We start from the raw sequence: 23009 nt of genomic DNA, 5'->3' as shown, positions 1-23009 counted from the left end.
AAGCCTGTCTCCTGCTCAGTTCCCTTCTTCTTCTCACCTGCCCTCTTGTGACTTTCCCAATAAATCTCCTGTGTGAGGTTTGTTGTGTGTTGTGACTGTAGCATTCCTTAGCTCCCAACTGCCAGGATACTTTCCCCCCTCAGAGCTGTAACACTTCCACTGGGGAAACCTTTCCCCTCAGAGCACATTTACACATAGACTCATAGGGAGTGGCACTACTGGAAGGAATTAGGCCATGTGGCCTTACTGAAGTACATATGGTCATGGCGGAGAACCTGTGTCACTGGAGGCGGGGCTTAGAGATTTCAAATGCTCAAACCAGACCCAGTCTCTCTCTTCCTGCTGAGGGATAATTCCGGTGTAGAACTCTCAGCTACCTCTCCAACACCATACCTGCCTGCATGGTTCCCGCTCTGGTGATAATAGACTAAACCTCTCAAATGGAAGCCAGCTGCAATGAACTGTTTTCCTTTATAAAGGTTACCAGGTCATGTTGTCTCTTCACAGCAATAAAACCCTAACTAAGACAGTGTGTAAGGGGAAAGTGAAACAAAAGGATTTTTAGGGCAGGGAAGTGAAACAATAGGACATTCTGGTGGAGGTGAAACACTGTATCCTGAAGGGAGCACCTTAAGACAGGAAGTAAACAACTCAAAATAGCTTCAGGAAGTCCCTGAAACTGACCAAATTCATTAGGTCCCTTCGCCCCGACAAATTACCTGCAGTAAAGACTGCTGAGATTCACTCTCACACGAGCCCAACTGCCTGAAAGGACAGAGACCATCTAAGCACTCTTGACAAGACTACCTGAGCTGCCAGAAGAGGCTCAGAACAACAGAACCATCTGGAAAGGACACTCTCCAATCGAATGAGCTGCCTGCAGATTATGCGGTGTGCTCTAGGTACCCAGCTTTTATGAACTGTTGCCCATACTGGGGTGGGCTCTGGTGACACAGCTATGTTGGAGTTATTTAATGCTCAATAAGTAACCCCAATAAAACTCATTAGTTCACCAAGCTGGCCTTTAGTGGTGTCCATACTTTGGACGACTGTCAGTTTCTTATGTGGAGGTAAGGAAACATTTGTTCAAGTCTTCCCAGAAATTGTCACAACACTTGTCAACAGACAGTTCTGTTGCTGTGGACTGACGAGGGTAACCTGGCAAAAACCTAGGTTGCATGGTATACCCTGTATTATATTTAGCATTGCCTGCCATCTCCAGGGACCATGATCAATTAAATATCACAGAGTTAGATCAAACTCGAGAGAAATGATGCAATCAAGAGAGCAGTAACAGGCTGCAAGACTCCTAGCTGGTATGCTGCCATGTACTGACATGGCAATCAACAATGGACTACATACATGATGGGGGTTCCATGAAGTTCTATAACCTGTGACTGCAGGCACCTAGCTTCTTGTAAGGAGACTGTGACATTTGCACACCCATGACATCACCCGAGAACAAAGCAACTAACTCATCTTCTTTCATTAGGAACTCTATGTTCTTATCACACCTACCCCCGACTTGTCATAAAGGATAGAATGTTCTAAAGCAGCTTCTGCTGTGCCTATTCAGAATTCCACCGCTAAAACCACAGTGGAGCCAAGAACCTGAGACTATGTGAGGGGGAACCGACACGGCTGGTACCTCACTCCTGAGCACTCTGAAGTAGCAGAGCCCATATTTCTGGATAGGATTACCAGCACTGCGCCATCTGTGCCTCCCTGGAACAGAGACCATGGTCAAGCCTGGGACCCAGACATCACAAGGGAAAGAAGTCAATCCCACAGTTCTGACAATGGCCAAGGACACAGAGAGAGACTCTAATACCAGGGCTGAGCTCACCCTGGTAAAACAAGAAGTCCCTTCAACAGGAAGGACCAGGCACTGGCCCTGGGGATCTCAGGTTTGTTTCAGGAAAGAGAAGGTAGAGAAAGCATAGAGAGCAGCCGAGCAGCTCTCAACACACAGCGTTTGAAAGAACAGTGTGCTATTCTTCTAGCATAGGTTGGAAATTACCCATTGCTTGTGGGTTTTTTTTTTAAAGCATTAACATTTAATTTTTCTCACTGACATAAACTCATTTCAAATATAACTAAATCTTCACATATTAATACATTCTCTACTGTTCAAACGAGCACTGAGAGGATGTTATTTCAGAAGGATCCATGAACATTTAAGCAACTGCCATTCCTTTGAAGGCCTGATTTGTAAGCCCTATTCAGGCTGTGGGGCAAGGCCACTGATAGGGCTAACTCCACACAATGGCAGCTAGTCTTTACCGCCATACTGAGTGGCCTGTGTGCTGGCTATACAAAAGTTTCCCTCTCACTAAGTAATTGGGCAGCCGAACAAATACAGTGAATCAATTCTTCCCGGCTGCAGTCCACATTCAAATATGTGAGGTCGGCCTAACGGTAAACACCCAGTATTTGCAGCCCTGGGCTGCCCAGCAAAACAAAACGAACACCATCATCGAACTTTTCCACAGAAAGAACACATCATGAACAGGATATGAGTTCACAAACTTTTCGCTTATATAATTAGTTTCCCCACATAGCCAGGGCTAATTCAGCACCAAAATAAACTGGGGGCAGGCAGCACTTAGCGCATCGCAGGCTTCCTTCAGAGAGCTCTATGCTTGCTGCAGGTCATCCTGCGCTCGAATCTTCGTGTCTTGGGTCAACTCAGTTTTAATAACTTGCCTGGATATTTCTTCTTCTTGCCAGGATATCTTAGGGTAATCGTTGGATGGGATTTGATTTAATTAATCCCAGCAGGGTTCAAAGAAAGCCCACAAAGTCGCCATGAAAAATGTCCTTCAGATGTTCTAATACTAAAAGTTGAATAATCATGCTACCACAAAAGACAAATACAGAGAAGGTTGCCACTGCAAATCAAAACCTGAAGAAAGGGGGGCAGTTAGATGGCTCAGCTAGTGAAAGCACTTGCCACCAAGTCTGATGACCAGAGTCTGATCCCCAGAACCCACATTGTGGAAGGAGAGACCAACTCCAGAAGTAGCTCTTTGACCATCACATGTTCTAAGTGAGCACATATACACATGTGTATATGCATATATATGTATATATGTATTTATGTATGTATATATGTATATACACCCACACCCCTAAAGAAATGGCTGGTGTGGAGCTCAGAGGGGGAGCATATATGACTGAACCCTAGCTTGCCTGCTTACTATCAAACAAACAAAATTTTCCACCATCTTGGGCTGGACAGATGGCTCAATAAGAACACTTATTGTTCTTGCAGAGGAACCAGGTTTGATTCCCAGCACCTACACGGTGGCTCATAAGCGTCTGTAACTCCAGTTCCATGGGATCCACTGTCCTGTGTGTGCATCACATACATACAGTGCATAGATACACTTGCAGGCAAAACACCCATACACATAAGAGCTAAATCTTAAAAAACAAAAGAAACCAGAAAACTAAAAAGCAAACAAGCAAACAAACAAAAAAACAAAGCAAAACAATTTTATCCATTGAGAGAGAAAAACCTTCCCTTGGGTCAAACTGCTAGTTCCTAGTTTGGTTCACAAAAGGTGTTCAGCAACAGCTGTCCAATGAGTAAAAAAAAACCAAACGAAGCTGAATGAATGTGCACATCTGGACACACAATGAAAGACTATGCACTCTTTCTATTAATGCTAGAAATAGGTAGTTTATAACATAATGGCCTTCACTTTCTGGAAGACAGTTAGATCAGGAGTGGAGGAAAAGTGACACCTGGTTTGAGTGAGGCATCCCTAGCGGCACTGGATACTCCCATCCACGCCCTACGGCATCAGTACTGCCCAACACCAGGCCTTCGTTCAGCCATATCATCTGAATTGTGCCCCTGAGGGATGCACACAGTAGACATGGTGAGCCAATGTCTGTGACACTTTACGGTTCTTAGAACACAGAGGGTCACAGGAGAGCTGCAAACTGGTGTGCACTCGACGTGGGGCACAGGACCAGCATTGCATCTCTGCAGCATCCAATCATCAGAACGTTCCCACGTGCATCCTCAAAACGTCCGCAAGGTCTAACAACACTCCTAAGCCCTTTACAGATCCATCCACTTAACCCTCAACAGCCTGACTCCCCAATCTTGACTGTGTGGGGTTTGCTTTCAAACCGCCCAATGCCTAGGTCTCATCTGAAACCAGGCACTGTTTTAAGTGTGGTGGAAGACAGCAATCAATTTGTTAAGGACAGGTGATTCCTGCATACAGCAGTGCTTCTGAAATCTGCAGCTGAGACAGTTACTGCTGGACATCATTGTGTGTCCACATGGCAACACTAGGCCCTAATAAAGGCTTTTGCCAAATGACGAGAGAGAGAGAGAGAGAGAGAGAGAGAGAGAGAGAGAGAGAGAGAGGGAGAGAGAGAGAATGAGACAGACGACAGACAGAGACAAACAGAAATTTCCAATGTGATGGCAGTTAGAACTGAGGGATTTGGAAATGAATGATTAAGTCATAAGTTGGATTAAGGACCATACAAAAGGAGCTTCAAGGGGGCTTGAGAGGTGGCTTCGTCCGTGCTTGCCACGCAGGTATGAGGACCTGAGTTCATATGCACAGCACCCATATGAAAAAAAAAAGATTAGAAACATGGTGTAGCATTGCACATCTATCATCCCAGAGCCAGGACGGTGAAACAGGAAGATCCTGGGGGCTTCCTGGCTGCCAGTCTAGGCAAACAAGTAACTCTAGGCTAGAGTGAGAGACAGGATATAGACCTCTGGTCTCTACGTGTATGCGTGTGTGTTCAGACACACAAAACGGTGGGGGGTTTCGGAGAGCCATCTAGCCTTTCCATCTGCCATTGCCTGCATGGGGACATATAATGCCTGTATCTTTAGCCCCTTGAGATCACCACAAGAAGGCCCTCTCCACACACCAGACACCTCAGCTTCCCCAGCTCAGGGACTGAGAAAGGTTCCTCTCCTTTATACGCTTGCTCCAGTCTCTGCCTTGTCATAGCGGCAGACTAAGGCAGCTTCTGGACATGACACCTAAGACACAGAGAGGTCAATACCTTCCCAAGATCATGCAGGTGATAAGCACCAGGCAAACCACAAGGTCAAAGGGCTGTGAAATGCTAAGAAATTGCCCTTCTTCCCTCTGACCTCGGCTTCTCGCTTTGTCTTCTCGCAAGACTTTCAGAGTCTAGAGATTCCTGGCCAAGAAACAGAAGCAAAATTGTCCGATTCCCCAATGGACTTGGGTAAAAGTGTAACAGAAGCAGGTACAACTCGAGACAACACTAGGGAAGGAAGCTGGGTGTGTCCCACACATGTAGTGTGCCTGACGGTTTCCGCTGAGCCAGTTGTCCATCGTTCCTACCAGATGGAGCTGGTTGGGTTTAAATTAGGGGTCTGATTTGCTTTTATCGACTCCACACGAGCTAATTCGTTTGTTCAGTAAGAAAATGTGTAGACGCTTTTAAAAAATGATAAAAATCATGGTAGCCATGGGTGTCCGTTATGAAGTGACATGAAGCAGGGTTAGCAGAAGAGACAGGATCTACACTGGAAGAAAAGAGCAAACAATGTGGACAGCTGCTGGGCTGGGGGAACCCACCAGGACTCAACAGTTGACTGTACAGGTGTGCTCAGACAGCCATGACCAAGAGCTGCGCAGGGACAGCAGAAGCGTGGTCACCTCAAATGTGCGCATCTATCAGCATGACCCACAGCACTAAAAAAGCGTTTTTGTTTTCCTACTACAGCAGGAAAGAAAGTAGCTACCAGGATGTCCTGAAATCATGCACTCTAGAACCATGACTGCCAGACACCTGCGACACGCAGGAGGTTCGAGGTTCGTAATCATGCAGATAGCTAAGCACTTGCCCAACAGTCATGAGATTCTAGGTTCCACCCCAGTATCTCACACACACACAAAAGATAACAAGAAACCTATTTACAGGTTACTAGGCTGTCTAGGCTGTACTCCCAAATGTCTATTCAATAGGTATGGGAGCAGCCCTAAAACTTCCTAACAAGTCCCCACACCTAGATCATAGCGTCACAACTATGGTAAGCATCCATAAGAGATAGTCTCTCCCTTTCTCTCTCTCTCTCTCTCTCTCTCTCTCTCTCTCTCTCTCTCTCTCTCTCTCTCTCTCTGTGTGTGTGTGTGTGTGTGTGTGTGAGAGAGAGAGAGGGGGGGGAGGGGCTGGTTGTCTCTCTAGTCTCCACTTGTGCTGCCCTGAAAACCCCATCAGCCAGCCTGTGCTTCCTCATCTCCGGGAAGGCCTTCCCCGACCTTGGATCTCCTGGGAGCCCCACTCTCTCCTGCATGAACTGATCGCCACCCCCAAGTGCTCTTCACTGCTCAACGTTTCACACGCCCACCCCTCCCGCTTTACACAAGACGGCGAAAACTGCTTCAGATCATTCAGCATCTCGCACATAAACACCACCCAACACATGTTAGGTACATGTGTCTCTGCAAAGCAGCGGAGACAGTATGATCACACAGGCCTGTGAGAGCAGTAGCTACAAGTCAGAGTGACTGTCCTCCCCATTCATGGATTAGAACATTAGAGGGGAACACTCCGCGCCCTTGAAGGGTGGCAACCAAGCACACTTCCAAAGCAGAGACAATTTTTCTTCTGCCACAGAAAAGTCCTAACCCACACGGATGTGTTTAAAAGTATGCACGTAAACTGGGGTACAAAATCCCTTTATCTCTGGCACGTACGGTGTGCTCAGCACCAGGGACTGATCTCTGACCACTTGATGAGAGGGAACTGCACGGCTGGCACTCCAGCACAACAGACCGCCCCATTTCTGTCACTTTTTAAGGTTTGGGCTGCAATACTGGGTCCATGGCATGGCAGGCTTCCCGTCTAGTGCTGCCGCAAGGTCAGCCTGGCTTCCCCCTCCTCCCCTAATATCTGCTTCAGAGGTGATCAGAGGCTCTCCCTCCTAGTTCGGGACCACACACAGCAGGACGCAGAGGTGCAAACTAGGAGGGACTGAGGTCTGGTGGCCTAAGGAAGCTCCTTGTAGCTGAAGTCCTTCCAAGTTTCTCCCCACTCCAAATGTCTGTCTGGCCTTGTCAAGCCAGTCTCTGATTCCTCCCCAGGGACAGAAGGAAACCCACTCAGCCACCCCATTAATGGGAACTAAGGGGAAAGGTTAGCCCTTTTCTACCCAATCAGATCTACAGAGTTCTCTGCAAGCTCATCAATCGCTCATCAATCCTGTGGCTAGGTCCCAAGAGGGAGGCAGGGGAAAATTTTGAAGCAGACACACGGTCTCCGAAATCAGCATTGTCTGAGCTCCCCATGACCCACAAAGTCAGCAAATGGTGCTGGCTCCTGAGCCATGTGTGGCTGTGTTTTCTGATAAGGAAACTGGGTTCTTTAAGATGCTCATCAGCAGAGGTGACTGTCTTATGTCTCAGACACTGGAGTATTATTACCTGTGTCCACCAAAGTGGACAATCTCAGCCACAGTAAATAGCCAGAAATACAAATAAAAAGCATTCACTTGCCAATCTCAGCATGTGCCACTCTGCCACAGCTCCTGGTGGGGGGAGGGGGCAAATCAAGCACCAAGCCCTGGCAGAGCCAAAACAGGACACAAATTTCTCTGGATCCTCAAGCTCACGTAGGCCCTGCTCCCCTGTCCTGTGCTATCTCTTCAGTTCAGCAAGCAGAAACCATCACCTTGTAAAAGGCCCAGGGATGGCATACTTGACTCAGCAAACGGCTCTAGTAAACCTGGCAGTGGTGAATTCCAATCTGTCTTTCTGCTGACAGTGGGGGTCTGGTCTTCCCTGAACCTCCAGATTCCACCACAGAGCAGTGAACCCCAGCTGCTGCCACCTGAACCAGAAACCACAGACGACACGCACAGATGTTCTCTCCTGCATCCCAAGGAGCCCATGGTCACCCCTGCTTGCAGTGAGGGAAGCCCTGAGTGCAGAGGGAAGCCCGGTTGTACAACCCCTCCCTACCCCCAGGGCAGCAGGGTGGAATTCCATCTGGAAAGGCTGATCTGGAAGATGGGCACCACCGAAAGGTTCTCCCACAGTGCCCATGGGAATCAGTGCAGAGGGCTGCAGGGTGAACCCAAAGAAGAGGCAGACTGAGTGTACACAGAGGCCAACACCAAAACAGCCGCTCCCCCTCCTCTGCCTTTCTGTCTCCTGCGTTGCTGTTGCCTTTGGAACACAGAGCTAAGGAAAATTGCGTGCATTCTCTGTGCTGATGTGATTCTCTCAGGAGAGGGAAAGGGCAAAACACACTGGTTACTGATTGTGAAATTCCTGTGTGTGTGATATGGTTTGCCTTAGAAAGAATGCACCTCTGCCGTTCGTTCCTGCTACTCTGGGAGTATTTGTTCTTCTAGAAACACCTGAATTTTTACCTATTTTTGTGATGCCAGTACGCCAATTGTGCCATCACACGTCTCAAAAGCAAACATTTTCTTAAGTCTTAGAAAGGAAAGGAAACTACAGATGATGTCTACTCCCCGTGTGCAGGCCCACTGCTCTTCAGCTCAGAAAAAGATAGGAAAATTAGGCTACTTTCCACACCAAGCTGCAAAGCCAGGGGTCCAAAGACTGGTCCTAGGGCCAGCTCTGGGGTTTTGTCTCTTTGTTTCTGGGCTGTTTCCTGCTGTGTGGGATCTAAGGTCCCTTCCAGCTAACAAAGTCCCTTAACTTCAGCAGTCTCCTTCAGTAAACTTGCCTCCCACTCCTAGAAGTGAAGACTAGCCAGGAAGTATCTGATCAAGGCTTTAAGGCTGTATAATGAAAGAGAAATGAAAAGACTCATGAAACCACAGGGCTCTCAGAGACCCACGCCCACCCCTGTCAAGGTCCACTCCACTGAAAGTGAAACTTAACTCCTGACACGGGAGCCAGTTAGCAATATACTTTTTATGATATTTTCTTCCCAACGTCCTCTGATGAATATGGGAAGCAGACCGGAGGCACGGATGAAGCGACACCAGGCTTTCTGGAGGACACTAGCCCTTTGACTTTCCCCAGGGCACTGTCCTACAAGAGTATACTCCGTGTCCTAAACTGGCATACACTGCAAAATAAACAAAACATGGCAAGTAACAACCTCATTTCCAAAGCTGCCTGCCAGGCCTGTCTGCGTTCAAGAAGTCACACCGCCCCATGAGAAGAGGTCTCACAACACAGCCATGACAGACCTGACTGTGGCAGGCTCAGAGCATACCCTTTCCTCACCTCCATAAGGGGACAGCCCGGGTCTTCCTTGACAGGGATTGGAGGAGGATTTTAAGGACTATTACTGTTTGGCACAGCGTTTGATAAAGGCTGTGTAATCATCACATTAATGTTGATAACATTATCACTGCAGGACTGCAGGTCCAATTCTACTTCAGTAGACAGACAGCGGCAGAAGGAGACCTGAGAGCCAGGCAGGGCGGCCTGTGGACGTGCAGCAGCCGTCCTGACACTTCCAGACTTTCTGGAAAAAGAAATGGCTGTGAGGTAATTCAGAGCTTACTGGGGAGGAAGAAAGGGAATGTAGTGGTGCTGTTGGCCTGTAGGGGAAAAAAAAACCACGAGGGATCTGAAAGCAAGTGAGCTGGGAAGGCCACTTGTGGGGGGGGGGCGGAGGGGGAGTACTTGCCAGGAAGAAACAGGTTAAAAAGGCAGAAACAGTGAAGGGCCTACACACAGGTCACAAATAAAGGACAGGCTCGCTGCTTACTAAACGGGGGGGGGGGGGGGGGGGTACGGGGGTGAGAGGGTAGGGAGGGGTGGGCGCCACTGGGGCCAAGGAGGTGAGTGAAAAATAATTAAACACGGAATGGGAAGCAACCGCCTCACAGGCTCTAGAGGGTGGGGGAGGGGCAGAGAACAAGGTTCGGCCCCGCATGGTGGGGTGCATAATTAACCCATACTTGGAGAACAATGCTGCGAGGAAGTTTGAAAAGGGTAGGGGGAAAAAAGAGAAAGGGAGCATTTGTTGGGAATGGTGGGAAAAGACAACAGAGTGGGAGGGGGCGCAAACGGTGAGATTTCTGTGCTTGAAAGTGGATCAAAAAAATGAGCAGAAAATAGAAGGTCTAGAGAAGTTAGAAAACACTAAACAGAAAAGAGGTAAAAAAAAAAAAAGAGCCGGAAAAATCGTGGCGGAGGGAGAGATACAGCTCTGGGAAGCCTTGGTAACCAGCAGTGAATAAATTCAAATTACTATTCTACTTATCAATGCCATGATCCCACGCTGGGCAGCAACTATAACAGCCTGGCTCGCTTGTGTTTGGTTTGTTTTGTTGTGGGGATTTTTTGTTTGTTTGTTTGACTCGGAGAAGAAATCTGCTCCGGCTCTGTAACTTTGCAGTGGTCCTCCAGCACAATCCACCTGAACTCCTCTCCGACGCCTGCTGCAGTCGCCGGTTCCTGAGACTGGCCAGTATAGCAATTCCCCATATCCTGAACAGAACTGGAGCCAAACCAACTCTGCTAACTTACTCCCTGTGCAAGTGACGACAAAGTTCCCAAGTCTTTCTTCCAGGCTGAGTCCCAGTAGGGACCTGGGAAGAAACTTGCTTTCTAATTCAAGTGCTCCAACCAAACGCAACCTCTCAATCCCCTCCATGCACAGGTCACGCCCTCTGAGGAAGGAAGCATTCAAGGGGGGCAGTGGCGGCCAACCTTTGTCCGTCGTCCTGGCGCAACCCCGCAGCCAGCCCTACGAGCAGGGAGAGCGGGTAGAGTTTCAGGGTAATCCCTGACCGGTCCTTGCGGAAAGGCACCAGCTAGATCAGCACCGCGCGCCCTCCCCGGAGGGCGCTGCCGAGCGAGCACTGAGCAGCCGCTACCAAGAGGATCGCGCAAAGTGGCGCAACAGGTGAGCAGCCCCGGCCGGTCCCACGAGCCGCTCGAGCAGAAGCTGACAGAGGGACACCCTCAGGCCACCGAGGCCGTCCTTGGCGCTCCTCGTTTCCTCCGCGATGCCCACCCCTGTGTTCCCGTCCCGCAAATCCGAGCGCCTCCCTCGGCAGTCTCACCTCGGCGGTCCCCACTCCACCGAAGCTCCAAAACCCGCGTATCCAAGACGCCCTACGCGCCGATCGGCTCCAGCACGGCTCCAGCCGCGAGCTCGCCAGGCTCTGCGCGCCGTGGCCGCCACAGAAAGAGCAGCATAGAGTCCGCCCTCCCGCGCTTAGCCGCCTCCTCCCAGGGGCCACGCCCCCAGCCAGCTCTCGAAGCCACGCCCACGCACTGCTCCCCTGAAGTCACGCCCCGAGCCCGCCCCGGGGGGGGGTCTTCGCAGCCTCCCAACCCCTGTACTGCCTGCCTTCTCCACCGGGGCCACGCCCCCATCTCATCTTTCCTTAGACCGCGCCCCTACCCGCAGCGGTTTTTAGCCCCTCGACCAAGCCCCAGGCGGCACTCTGTCCCCACCGTCCCACCCCACCCCCGCCAGGCCATGCCTTTGGCCTCAGAGGACACCCTCAACCTAACTCAGTTCTTGCCCCGCCTCTCACCACGCCCCTGGCACATCCTACCCCTCACCACCTCCACCCCCGCAACCCCTGCCACCACCTCCAGGTTGTACCTCCTTGCCACTCGTTCCCTCTATGTCATGCCTCCGCCCCTTCACCCCTACCACCCTCTCTAGACACTCCTCTTTCGCCGTGCATCTTCCCAAAAGATTTACACCCCCTCGTAAGACCGGGACTCTGTCCCACACTTCCCAGTCCCCTACGGATCACCTTGGCTACTCACACATTGGCACCCCACACTGGTTCTTTCCTGCTCCTTACCTGCCTACTCCCCGGTGCCGCCTGGGTGAGAGCAGCTGCGTCTCCTGAGCGACCGCCTGACGCCCACTGCCTCACCTCTGCCTGGCTCGCACACCCTTTTGAGGCTCACGGCTATTCTCTCCGCGGGCTCGCCTGCCTTTTGAGTCCAGGGACACTCGGGCTGAAGATGCATTGACCTTCCGTTTTCCCAGGGCCTGGACTCTGAAGTCTCTCAAAGAACGTGGCTCAACTGAAACCTCAGAGAGGAAGCAGCCTTTCTGTGCCAGGATCTGTGATAGACCTCCCCCCCCCAAATGCACTGTGGTTATTTTTAAGGAATTCATAAAACAAGTACATTCTTTTAAAACATGTGGTTTGCTGAGACTATTCTTTGAATAGTTACAATACACCAGCATGATTATTCTAAATACTATAAACTACTTTATAACCAAAGAATACTCGCTATTTTAGACAAAAGAATATGTAAAAAACATACACCAACAAAAAGTCCAATTTTTAGATTATTTGAATACAATATTTTATTTCTTTGAGAACTTCATACATATTTTGATCATATTCACCCTCATTCCACCCCAACTCTTATTTTATTTCTGCCTATGTGCATGCATGTCTGTGTGAGTGAGTATCTCCATTTGTGTGACAGGCAGAAAGAAAGAGCCAGATCCCCTGGAGTTACAGGTCATTGTGTGCCTCCCCATGAGGGTGCTGGGAACCAACCTGTGATCTCCTATAAGAATAGGAACTGTGCTTAACTGCTGAGCCATCTGTGCAGCCATGGATTAATTTTGTGTATGTTCCTTTTGTTTGGTTGGGGTTTTTTTTGTTTTTTGTTTTTTTGTTGTTTGTTTGGCTTTGGTTTCTCAAGACAAGATTTCCTTGTGTAGCCCTGGCTGTCCTGGAACGAGCTCTATAGTCAAGCTAGCCTCCAACTCAGAGATTCACTTGGAACTCAGAGATCCGCCTGCCTCTGCCTTCCTGGGGGCTGGGAACAAAGGCATGCACTACCATTGCCCAGTTTGTGTGTTGTTAAATACTGAAAAAAAAAATAGCAAGTCTATGTCATTATGCATTCATTTGTGAAGAACCCACGGCAAGGATGCTAAAGTAACCCCCTATAGGCTGTGTGTGGTGCTTTCTTATGACCTACAGTTACTGGCTCACGAGTGGGAATGAAAGTACTACAATAACATAAGAAGCTGACAGGACGGCAAACTGTGGGCATGTCAGAACTCTGTGACTTCCAGCCCATATTCTGTAACCCTGAGCTTCTCTGAGAAATTCTGTAGTAATTAAAAACAGGCACCAAAAATATTAGGTAGCATCTCTGGCTTGAGAAAATATGAGATTATTCTTTGGATGTTTATTGAAATATCCCACCCCCATATTTTGACAACAAGCCTGCATATTTATAGTAGGACTGGAGAGATGGCTCTGAAGATTGAGAACACTGGTTGCTTTTCCAGAAGACTGGGCTCCAGCACCCATATGGAGACTTCCAACCATCTGTAACCTCAGTTCCAGAGCCTCTGATGCCCTTTGTGGCTTCTGCAGGTACCAAGAATGCATGTCAGTCACAGACATATGTGTAGGCAAAACACCCATACACATAAAATAGTAAGCTTTTCAAGACAAGGTTTCCCTGTGTAGCCCTAACTATCCTAGAACTCACTCTGTTGACCAGGCTGACCTTGAACTCAGAAATCCACCTGCCTCTGCCTCCCAACTACTGGGACTAAAAGCAAGCAAAACCACTGCCTAGCAGGAGATTTTTTTAAAAAACTATTATAAAATTTTAGAGACATAGCATGAGAAGCTAATACTATTAGATATCCCATATTGTATCTTATGCGAGCTTAACAAAATCCACATGAAGCTTTCATATATGAAATCCATTTTAGCATTGTCATAATATTTTCATTATTCCTTTAAAATTAGCACAAATGTGGAGAGCAGATTTTTATTTTTCTTTAAAAGAATATGCTTCAAACAATCACTTCTGGCTGCTTGGAAACCGCTATTAATATTTATATGCAATGCTTTTTTTTCTTTCGTCTGGCTCTCAGATAAATGGATTTCTGCACTTGACTGAAAGCCATTCTGCCTCCCTGACACTCTGGATGACCCAGGCAAGCCTTTTACCTTGCCAAGTTGGGTTTCTTCTTCAGTGTACATTTGACAGCGGGACCTCCTTCTCCGCATTAACCGGAAAATTAAAACTGCAGCCCGTGTCACACTCTAACTGACATGCACGGGTTCTTGACAGTGCAAGTTCTTGGTCCTTAAAGCAAGACGTATTTTCAGGGTTTCTGTGGGAGTTGCATGAACTCCTGGAAGAAAGCTCCTGATTCAGATTTTAAACTTGTTAGGGAAAGACCTGAGGTCGAGAGCGAACTCGCTGATGGCGTGGAGAAAGGCTGGGCACCCTCTCCATCCTGTCAGCCATCACCACAGGACTCCAGTTCTGACTGGTCTATTAAATGACAGCCCAGAACCAGAGATCTCAAAACCTCCTTTCATTCCCATCATTCTGCATACATGTTCCACAAAACATGATTTCCAAGTCAAAGAACAAAACCCTGCTCCAGTCTCTATGGGTTGCTATGCCTGTGGCTGCAGCTACAGCTGCAATTGTGGCTGTTCCTGTGGCTGTGGCTGTTCCTGTGGCTGCGGCTGCTGCTGTGGCTGTTCCTGTGGTTGTGCCCGTGGCTGTTCCTGTGGCTGTACCTATGGCTGTGGTTGTTCCTGTGCCTGTGGCTGTTCCTGTGGCTGTGGCTGATCCTGTGGCTGCGGCTGCTGCTGTGGCTGTTCCTGTGGTTGTGCCCGTGGCTGTTCCTGTGGCTGTACCTATGGCTGTGGTTGTTCCTGTGCCTGTGGCTGTTCCTGTGGCTGTGGCTGATCCTGTGGCTGCGGCTGCTGCTGTGGCTGTTCCTGTGGTTGTGCCCGTGGCTGTTCCTGTGGCTGTACCTATGGCTGTGGTTGTTCCTGTGCCTGTGGCTGTTCCTGTGGCTGTGGCTGATCCTGCAACCGCGGCTGTAGCTGTGGCTGTACCTGTGGCTGTGACTGTGGTTGTTCCTGTGGTTGAGGCTGTGGCTGTTCCTGTGGCTGTGGCTGCTCCTGTGGTTGTTCCTGTGGCTGTTCCTGCGGCTGCAGCTGTGGCTGTTCCTGCGGCTGCAGCTGTGGCTGTTCCTGCAGTTGTGGCTGTACCTGTGGCTATGGCTGCGGCTGTGGCTGCCCACCACTCACAACCCAGCTCGCAGCACTGACATCTATCTTTCCTCCCCTCAGGAAGTAACCACTCAAAGATCTTTCCCACATTCTCTTTCTCACTGATCTTCCAGTACCTCGGTCTCCCTTCACCCAAGATCCATCATAACCATGCTGATTATTTTTTTTAGTATTTTATTCATTGATAATATCATACATGTGTTCAATGTATGTTGTTCATACGCCCACCTTCAGCTCCCGCTTCCCACACCCTCCCAACATGTCTCTCTCCCACTGTTTTTTGTATCAACCACTGAATCCAGTCTGTATGTGCAAGGGTGTGAGGCCATCCACAGAAGCAGGGGCAGCCTGCGGGTGACCACAGCTCAGAAGAGAAGTTACCCCCCCTTCCCTAAACATAGGCGCCTTAGGCAGGAGCACATCGGGGATTAGAGGCCCCCACCTCTCACCAAGTCTAAAGTGCCCCCATAATACATAAATTCCCTAAATTTAGGATCTCTTTGCCTCAATATCTAATTGAGTGCTTAGTACACTGTGTACTTAGGCTGCTTGTTTACTAAAAGCTTCAAAACAATCGTCAAGGCACTGTTATCATTTTTACTCATAGCTGAGGAAAATAGAGTTCAGAGGGGTTGAATGAGTGGCCTTAGGTCGCCCAGTAAGCAAAGCAGCTAGGGTTTGATTGTGGGCTCCAGCTTTTAAACGAGATGGAGGCAATGATGTGGTTTTCTCCAAGGTTAGGGGCTGGGAGCACTGCTGTATTCAGTTTGCTGAAAGTTCCCTCCCATCCCCAAAATGGACTGGTGTCATGATATTTTGTTTGCACTTTAACAAATAAAGCTTGGCTGACGATCAGAGTGCAGAGCTATGCCATTAGTTAGCCATAGAGGCCAGGCAGTGGTGGCACACACCTTTAATCCCAGCCTCCAGAGGCAGAGGCAAGTGGATCTCTACAAGTTCAAGGCCACTCTGGGCTACTCGAGGGTAGCGAGGGTAGCGTTGAAGAAAAACAGAGCCAGGTTGGTGGTGGCTCACATCTTTAATCCCAGTACTTGGAAGTCACTTGCCTTTAATCCTAGCACTAGGGAGGTGGAGACAGGAGGGGATATGGCTGGGAGCAGAGAGGAATATAAGGCTGCAGGAGACAGAAGCTCATGGTATCATTCTGAGAACTTGTAGAGACAGAATACCCCATTCCGTCTGAGGAGTTCGTAGAGGCAAGAACTAGAGGCTGGCTGCTCTGTTTCTCTTGTCTTTCAGCTTTCACCCCCCCCCCCCAATAGCTGATTCCAGGTTTTTTTAGTAAGACCAATTAGATTTGAGCTACAGGCTGGGGTTTCCAAGAAGGGATAAGGGAGAACAGGGAGCATCTTTCTCCAGATTTTAGAGGGAACATCTTTCTCCAGATTCCTTTGAGAATCTTCTTCAGTGACCTGATTCTTCCGAAGAGACCACAATCACTACTCACCCCCACCTCCTAATGATGAGTCTATCAAGTGACTGATCAATCCACCTATTAGGTTTGAACCCATAGGACTGAACCATCTCTAGAAACGCCATCACCCACACACCCAGTTAGTCTCCCTTGAGGCAATCCGGTTGACAGTTAAGATCAGCGAGTAGCAAGGGTGCCATGGAAACAGCTTTGAGAGCTCACATACAGACCCAGCTCTGTCTTCAAAACCCACAGCGTTCTTACAGCCTTGCCTTGTTTCAGCACCAGTAAGATTGTACTCCTGGGGAGCAGAATTTCTTTAAACTTTATTTACTTTGGGACCTCCCATAGAACCAGGTGCATAGTAGATACTAGCTAATCAATAAAATAAAATGAAAATGGCAATACATTATTTGTCACTGATATGTGCTTTAAAGCATATTAATTGGAGAATGTCATAAATATAAAATACAAAGAAAAGCCAGTTTCGGGAATTGGAGCTCCAACAATTCAGGCACATTGCCAGTCCTTTCAGGCTGTTCTCATGGTTCATGTTAAACAATGATTTCTCTGCACTCCAAAATTCTGAGCAAACACTTAATAAGCACTATGGCCCATAACTTTGGTTTGAAACGGATCACGTGACCCATTTTGAATTCCACCCTTGACCAAAATCTTCCATTTTAAACCCTAAGCAAATTCTTCTTCTTCTTTTTTTTCCCACCAACTTTCAAAGCCCGGAAGAACAGATGGGAGAGAACAAGATGACTCACTGTTTACTGGTAAGCAGCCTTGAATGATGAGGAACAAAACGAAGAGAATTGCATCATGGGTGATCTGAGAGAGAGCACACACGCGCTACTCACTAAGGCACATCGGGGAGCCTCCAGGGTTTATGAGCAAATGAGGGTCAGGGAAAGTGGACTAGCACCAGTCAGGTTCTTGGGAGTGTGACACACGGCGGCAAAGGTGTGCATGTGAACAAGGATTCTGGCCCTTTCTAGAATGACTTCATCTGGATACGGCAACCGCTCCCTGGACGTGTTTGCAAGTGGAGCTGGTAATGTTTACATGTAATAAAAGTGTTGACTAGCACTCTCTGGGCCACGGTGTTCTTAAGTTTCATCTACTGTTGAGTTACTGCTCTCGTTGCTGTGACCACACACCTGACAAGAAGGATCTTAAGCAGGGTTGGGGGTGGCTGGGGAGGGGATGGCTCAGTCCTCAAGGTGCTTGCTATGCAAACACAAGGATTTGACTTTGGATAGACTCCACGTAAGAAGTCAAGCAGTAATTGCCTGTAATCCCAGCCTGGAGAGGGTAGGGTGCAGGCAGCAGAGACAGGCAGGTTTATGAAGCTCACCGGCCAGCTAGCCTGGCTGAATCAATGAACGTGAGGTTCAGTGAAATTCTGTTTCTAAAGCATTTTTTTAAAGATAGAAACTGATCCAAGAAAGATACCTGAGGGTACCCAGGGCATCATATGCACACACACATGCACACATGCGCACGGGTGCACACACACACCATACAGAGAGAGAGAGAGAGAGAGAGAGAGAGAGAGAGAGAGAGAGAGAGAGAGAGAGAGAGAAGAGAGCGCAAGCAACTAAAGGGAGGAAGGACTCACTTTCCTTCAATTCACTGTTTGAGGGGACAGTCCATCATGATAGCAGGACTGTAAGGAGGCTGGTCAGTCAATCACCCCCAGAAACACCCTCATAGGCAAGTCTGCACGTCTCCTAAGAGATTCTATGTCCAGTTTGTATGACAGCTAAAACAAGTCTTAACAGCCACATGCCCTGTCTTCCCTGGGAAGGAGAGCACAGGTTGTGTCGTGAGAGTTGAGTTATGATAGTCCCCCTGAGTAGCTGTGTGCCCTAGAACAAGACACTTTATCTCTCTTAGTCCTGGGGCTTGGGGAATTATTTTTTACTGTTGAGGTATAACTTAAGACATTATGAAGCAACTAAACCTTTTTTGTTTTTTTCTTTTATTGAAAATAGATTTTTTTTCCTTAATCCAATATAGTCTGATTACAGTTGTCTTCCCCCAACTCATTCTAGTTCTTCTTCCACTCCCCTCCCATCTGGGGCCACACCCTTTCTGTCTCTCATTATGAGCAGGAACCGGAAGCTGGACAGCCCAAAGGCCCAGGATAGAACCAAACACAACTGGGAGAAAAAAACAACAACAAGTCAATGAAATGAATCCTAATGTTATTCTGCTATACTCACAGATCAGTGCCTAGACCAATAGTCATCAGAGAGGCTTCGTCTAGCAGCTGATGGGAGCAGAGGCAGAGACCAACAGCCAAACCCTAGGCAGAGCCAGGGGAACCCCACAGAAGCAGGGGAAGATTGTAGAAGCCAGAGGGGTAAAGGATACCTCAAGAACACAGTCCATGGGATCAACTAAGCAGGGCTCATTTTGGCTTACAGAGCCTGGAGTGACAATCACAGAACCTGTATGGGTCTAAGGTCCTCTGCACACATCTCTGGTTGGATAGTTTGGTGTTCTTATGGGATTCCTAATGGTGGAAGTGGGTATCTCCGACTCTTGCCTGCTCTTGGGACCCTTTTTCTCCTATTGAGTTGCTTCAAGCAGCCTTGATATGAGGGTTTGTGCCTAGTCTTATTTAACTTGTTATGCCCTATTCAGTTGATATTCCTGGGAGGCCTGCTCTTTTTTTGAAGGGAAATGGAGGTAGAATGGGATCTGGGGAAGAAGGGATGGCGGGGGCCAATTGAGAGGAGTGGAGAAAGGGAAAACAGTGGTTGGGGTGTAATGTATGAGAGAAGATTAAAGGAAAAGAAAAAAATAATGGCGATCTAATGAGTAATAGTAAAATAAATCAAAATAAAATAAAGCAGAACGTGACAAAACAACTGGACAGGAAAAAGAATAAAAAAAAAGTCAGGTGGGCTGGAGAGATGGCTCAGAGGTTAAGAGCATTGCCTGCTCTTCCAAAGGTCCTGAGTTCAATTCCCAGCAACCACATGGTGGCTCACAACCATCTGTAATGAGGCCTGGTGCCCTCTTCTGGCCTGCAGGCATACACACAGACAGAATATTGTATACATAATAAATAAATAAATATTTTTTTAAAAAGTCAGAAGAAATACATAGAGATGCAAGGAAACATACACACAGTCAGGAATCCCTTAAACACACACACATGTACACACACACACAGAGAAAACAGAAGTCATTATATATATATATATATATATATATATATATATATATATCAAAGGAACTGTAAGATAGAAAACAAAAACACCTTGACTCAACATTATAAGACAAAGAACCTCCAAAGATGTCACTCAGTTAATTTTGTGTTGACCATCTGGCTTATCCTTAAGAGTAGTCGGTTTCCTCAGACAGAAGGGCTAATGGAACCGAATGGAAGACCCAAACACCTGATTTTGACAAAGAAGCAAAAAATATAAATATATAAAATGGAAAAAAGAAAGCATATTTAACAAATGGTGCTGGAATAATTGGATATCAACATATAGAAGAATGAAAATAGATCCCATATCTATCACCATGCAAAGCTGGGCAAGTGTGTACATTAGACCCTAGGGTGACCTCCAATTGTCCCTGTCCCCAGGTGTTTGTGCATTCATACAGTCCCTTATTCCTGAATGCAGACAAAAACCTAACCACAGGACACAGTAAGAAGTAATTTGTCACATGATGAGTGTGTTCTGTTGTATAAAACCCATCTTAACCCAGTATGGTGGCACCGCCTATGATCCTGACCCTCGGATGATGGTGGGGGGGAAGATAAGAAGCTCAAGATCATGCTCAGTTACACAACACATTTGAGGCTAGCCTCGGCTACATGAGATCCTGTCTCTAAATTATTTGATTTAAACAAGTAAATAAAACAATTAACAACATATTGCCAGTTTGATGAAGTGGCCTTGTTGAAGAAGCCCACGACAGGAACTATGGGCAGCCTCTGGGTCTTGGAGGCAGTCTCCAGCCTATCAGCTATCAGGAAGCTACAGTGCTCATTACATAGCCCCAAAGGAAGAAAACCACAGCCTAGTTTAGTACTACTACCACTATTACTTATTATTGTTATTATTATTTGTGTGGGTATATGCATGCTGCAGCAATTTTTATGGAAATTGGTCCTTTCCTCCCACCATGTGGATCCTGGGATAGAACTCCTGCTGTCAGGCTTGAAGGCAAGGGCTTTCACAGGTTGCATCACCTTCCTGGCCCCCAGCCTAAGACTTGATTACAGCTTTGTGAGACCTGAGTAAACATACAGCTAATAAACTGAGAGCAATAATCTTGTGTGTATGTGGGGGGAGAATGTGGGGGGGGATGTGGGGGATGTGTGTGTGCGTGTGTGAGATGTGTATGGGGGAATATGTGTGTGTGATGTGTGTGTGTGATGTTTGTGTGGGGGGATATGTGTGTGTGTGTGTGATGTGTGTGTGTGTGTGAGATGTGGGGGGGATGTGTGTGTGTGATGTGTGTGTGTGTGTGAGATGTGGGGGGATGTGTGTGTGTGTGTGAGATGTGTGGGGGGGAATATGTGTGTGTGAAGTGTGTGTGTGTGTGTGTGATGTGTGTGTGAGAGATGTGTGTGAGGGCATATGTGTGTGTGTGTGATGCTGTTTTAACCCAGTATGTCTTTTTTATAATTTTCCAGAGCATAAAAAACTAATAGAATATCAATGTGACCATCATTCTGATCAAAATGCAGAACAGGGGCTGGAGAGATTTCTCCTTGTTAAGAGCCTGTTCTTCCAGGGACCCTGAATTGAATTCCCAGCATGCACAATTGGTGGATCACAACTGCCTGTATCTCCAGCTCCAGGAGATCCATTATCCTCTTCTGACCTACATAACACCTATATACATGTGGCACACAAACACACACACACACACACACACACACACACACACACCTTTAAAAAATACAAAACATGTCTGGGTCCTCAGGAAAGCCCTTCATTCTCAAAACCCCAAGGGCAAATTTTCTCCTACATCTATCACCATAAATTACTCTTGTTTGCTTTGTTTTAGAACTTTGAGTCAGAAGAATCACACAAGGTCAATTCTTTTACATCTGACTTCCTTTCTTAGCATGATATTTGAGAGATTCATCCATGTGGGCCTGTGCACCACTGGCTCACTATCAATGGTGTGAAGTATCTTACATACAATGCCCTTTCCTAGTGCTTATGGGCAACTGGGTCTTTGCTATGATGTGTATCACGTTTATCACGAACATTCTCATGGAGAGCGTGGGAGACATTGGTAAGTTTTTCCACTCAAAATCTGTATACACTTACTCTTGACTGTGCGTTCCTCCTTCCTCCAGCTGCCTGTTCTGACTTCCAGGAGAGGACAGGAGGAGGTCATGACATGCAGTGGGACGTGGCATTGTGAGAGACAAACGTGCCGATACTTTACCCGGTAAGTCCAAGTTCCTCGCTCCCTGCCTGGTCTGTCTCGTGCTGTGGACTGTGGTCCAAATGGTGCACGAGATCATGGGTAGAATCTGTGTCCTTGTGAAAGGACTTGTGCAAGGCTGTTTGTTTTTTGAAATTCACGGACACACATGTCTGTTCTGTGAGGGATCTCCCAGACATCAAACCTGATGGAGTCTTGATCCGGAGCCTTCGGCCTCCAGAACCTTGAGAGAATGGCTTCCTGTTGTCTATAAGCTGCCTACTCTCAGGTGTTTTATAACAATAACTGAACCAGCCAAAAGAGAGTGGGACAGGCTGATTGTTTATGTCGTCCCTAAGTTCAAAGGCCAGACTTTGAGGGAGAGTAGGTCATGAGGGGAGCTTCCCTTGTGTGTAGGGTCACTGCCTTCTTAAGAGACCTCAGAAAGCTGCCTTGCCCCTTACCCCATGTGATGACACAGCATGCAGGCTGACTCCAAGTTCATCAACACCCTGATGCTGGATTTCTCAGCCTCCCAAACAGTATGGAGTACCCAGCCTAGTTGTTTGATGAAAACAGTCCGAGCTGCCACCCGTCTCCTGTGGTCCCTGCTCCAGGAGATCCCCGCCAGCTTTACAAACTGTGTTCCTTGAGAACTAAAGCACATCTCACCTAATTCCCCTAATTATGGGCCATATGCAGTATAAATTCATCTTACCCATTAATCAATATATCTAATGCTTATTTCCACTAAAATTGTATTCCCAAGAAGCGTGGTAAACTCTGTCAGACACCTAATGTGTGCTAGATTCTTTATGTTTGTTCAAATTTTGAGACAATGACTTACACTGCCTTCCATGGCCTTAAATGCGCCTTGGAGCTGAGAATAACCTTAAACTATTGCCTCTGTCTCCCAGATTCTGGGCTTATAGGTACAGGTCACCATACCTAACATATTTGTTTGCCTTTGACACCATCTCGCAGTGTAACCAAGTCTGGCCTAGAAGGTGCCACGAAGGCAGTTCATTCCGATTGGTCTAGAAATCGTGATCCCCCGTCTCACCCTTCTGAGAGCTATGATTACATGTACTCACTTCTATGGGCAGGTGTGCCAGATTCTGCTAGAAGCATTTTACATGTTTGCACTCAGTCCTC

General features: G+C 47.6%; 1 protein-coding gene across 3 annotated transcripts in view; it reads right to left on the bottom strand.

Annotated features, from left to right (window-relative positions):
- Window positions 1-23009, bottom strand: part of Spata13 (spermatogenesis associated 13) — a 285474-nt gene that overhangs the window by 125037 nt on the left and 137428 nt on the right. The window contains exon 1 of one of the 3 annotated variants that reach the window (XM_075950254.1): window positions 11018-11177. The exons of 1 other annotated variant lie outside the window; for it this stretch is intronic. The gene's annotated coding sequence lies outside the window, so the exon portion shown is untranslated. Of the gene's footprint in view, window positions 1-11017; window positions 11178-23009 lie in introns of those variants that run through there. One more of the 3 variants, XM_075950251.1, reaches the window with a different exon arrangement.

Source organism: Microtus pennsylvanicus, chromosome 15 (genome assembly GCF_037038515.1).
Source record: "Microtus pennsylvanicus isolate mMicPen1 chromosome 15, mMicPen1.hap1, whole genome shotgun sequence".
NCBI lineage: Eukaryota > Metazoa > Chordata > Mammalia > Rodentia > Cricetidae > Microtus > Microtus pennsylvanicus.
The sequence above is the reverse complement of the archived record's forward strand: the minus strand, read 5'-3'. Positions and strand labels throughout refer to the sequence as shown.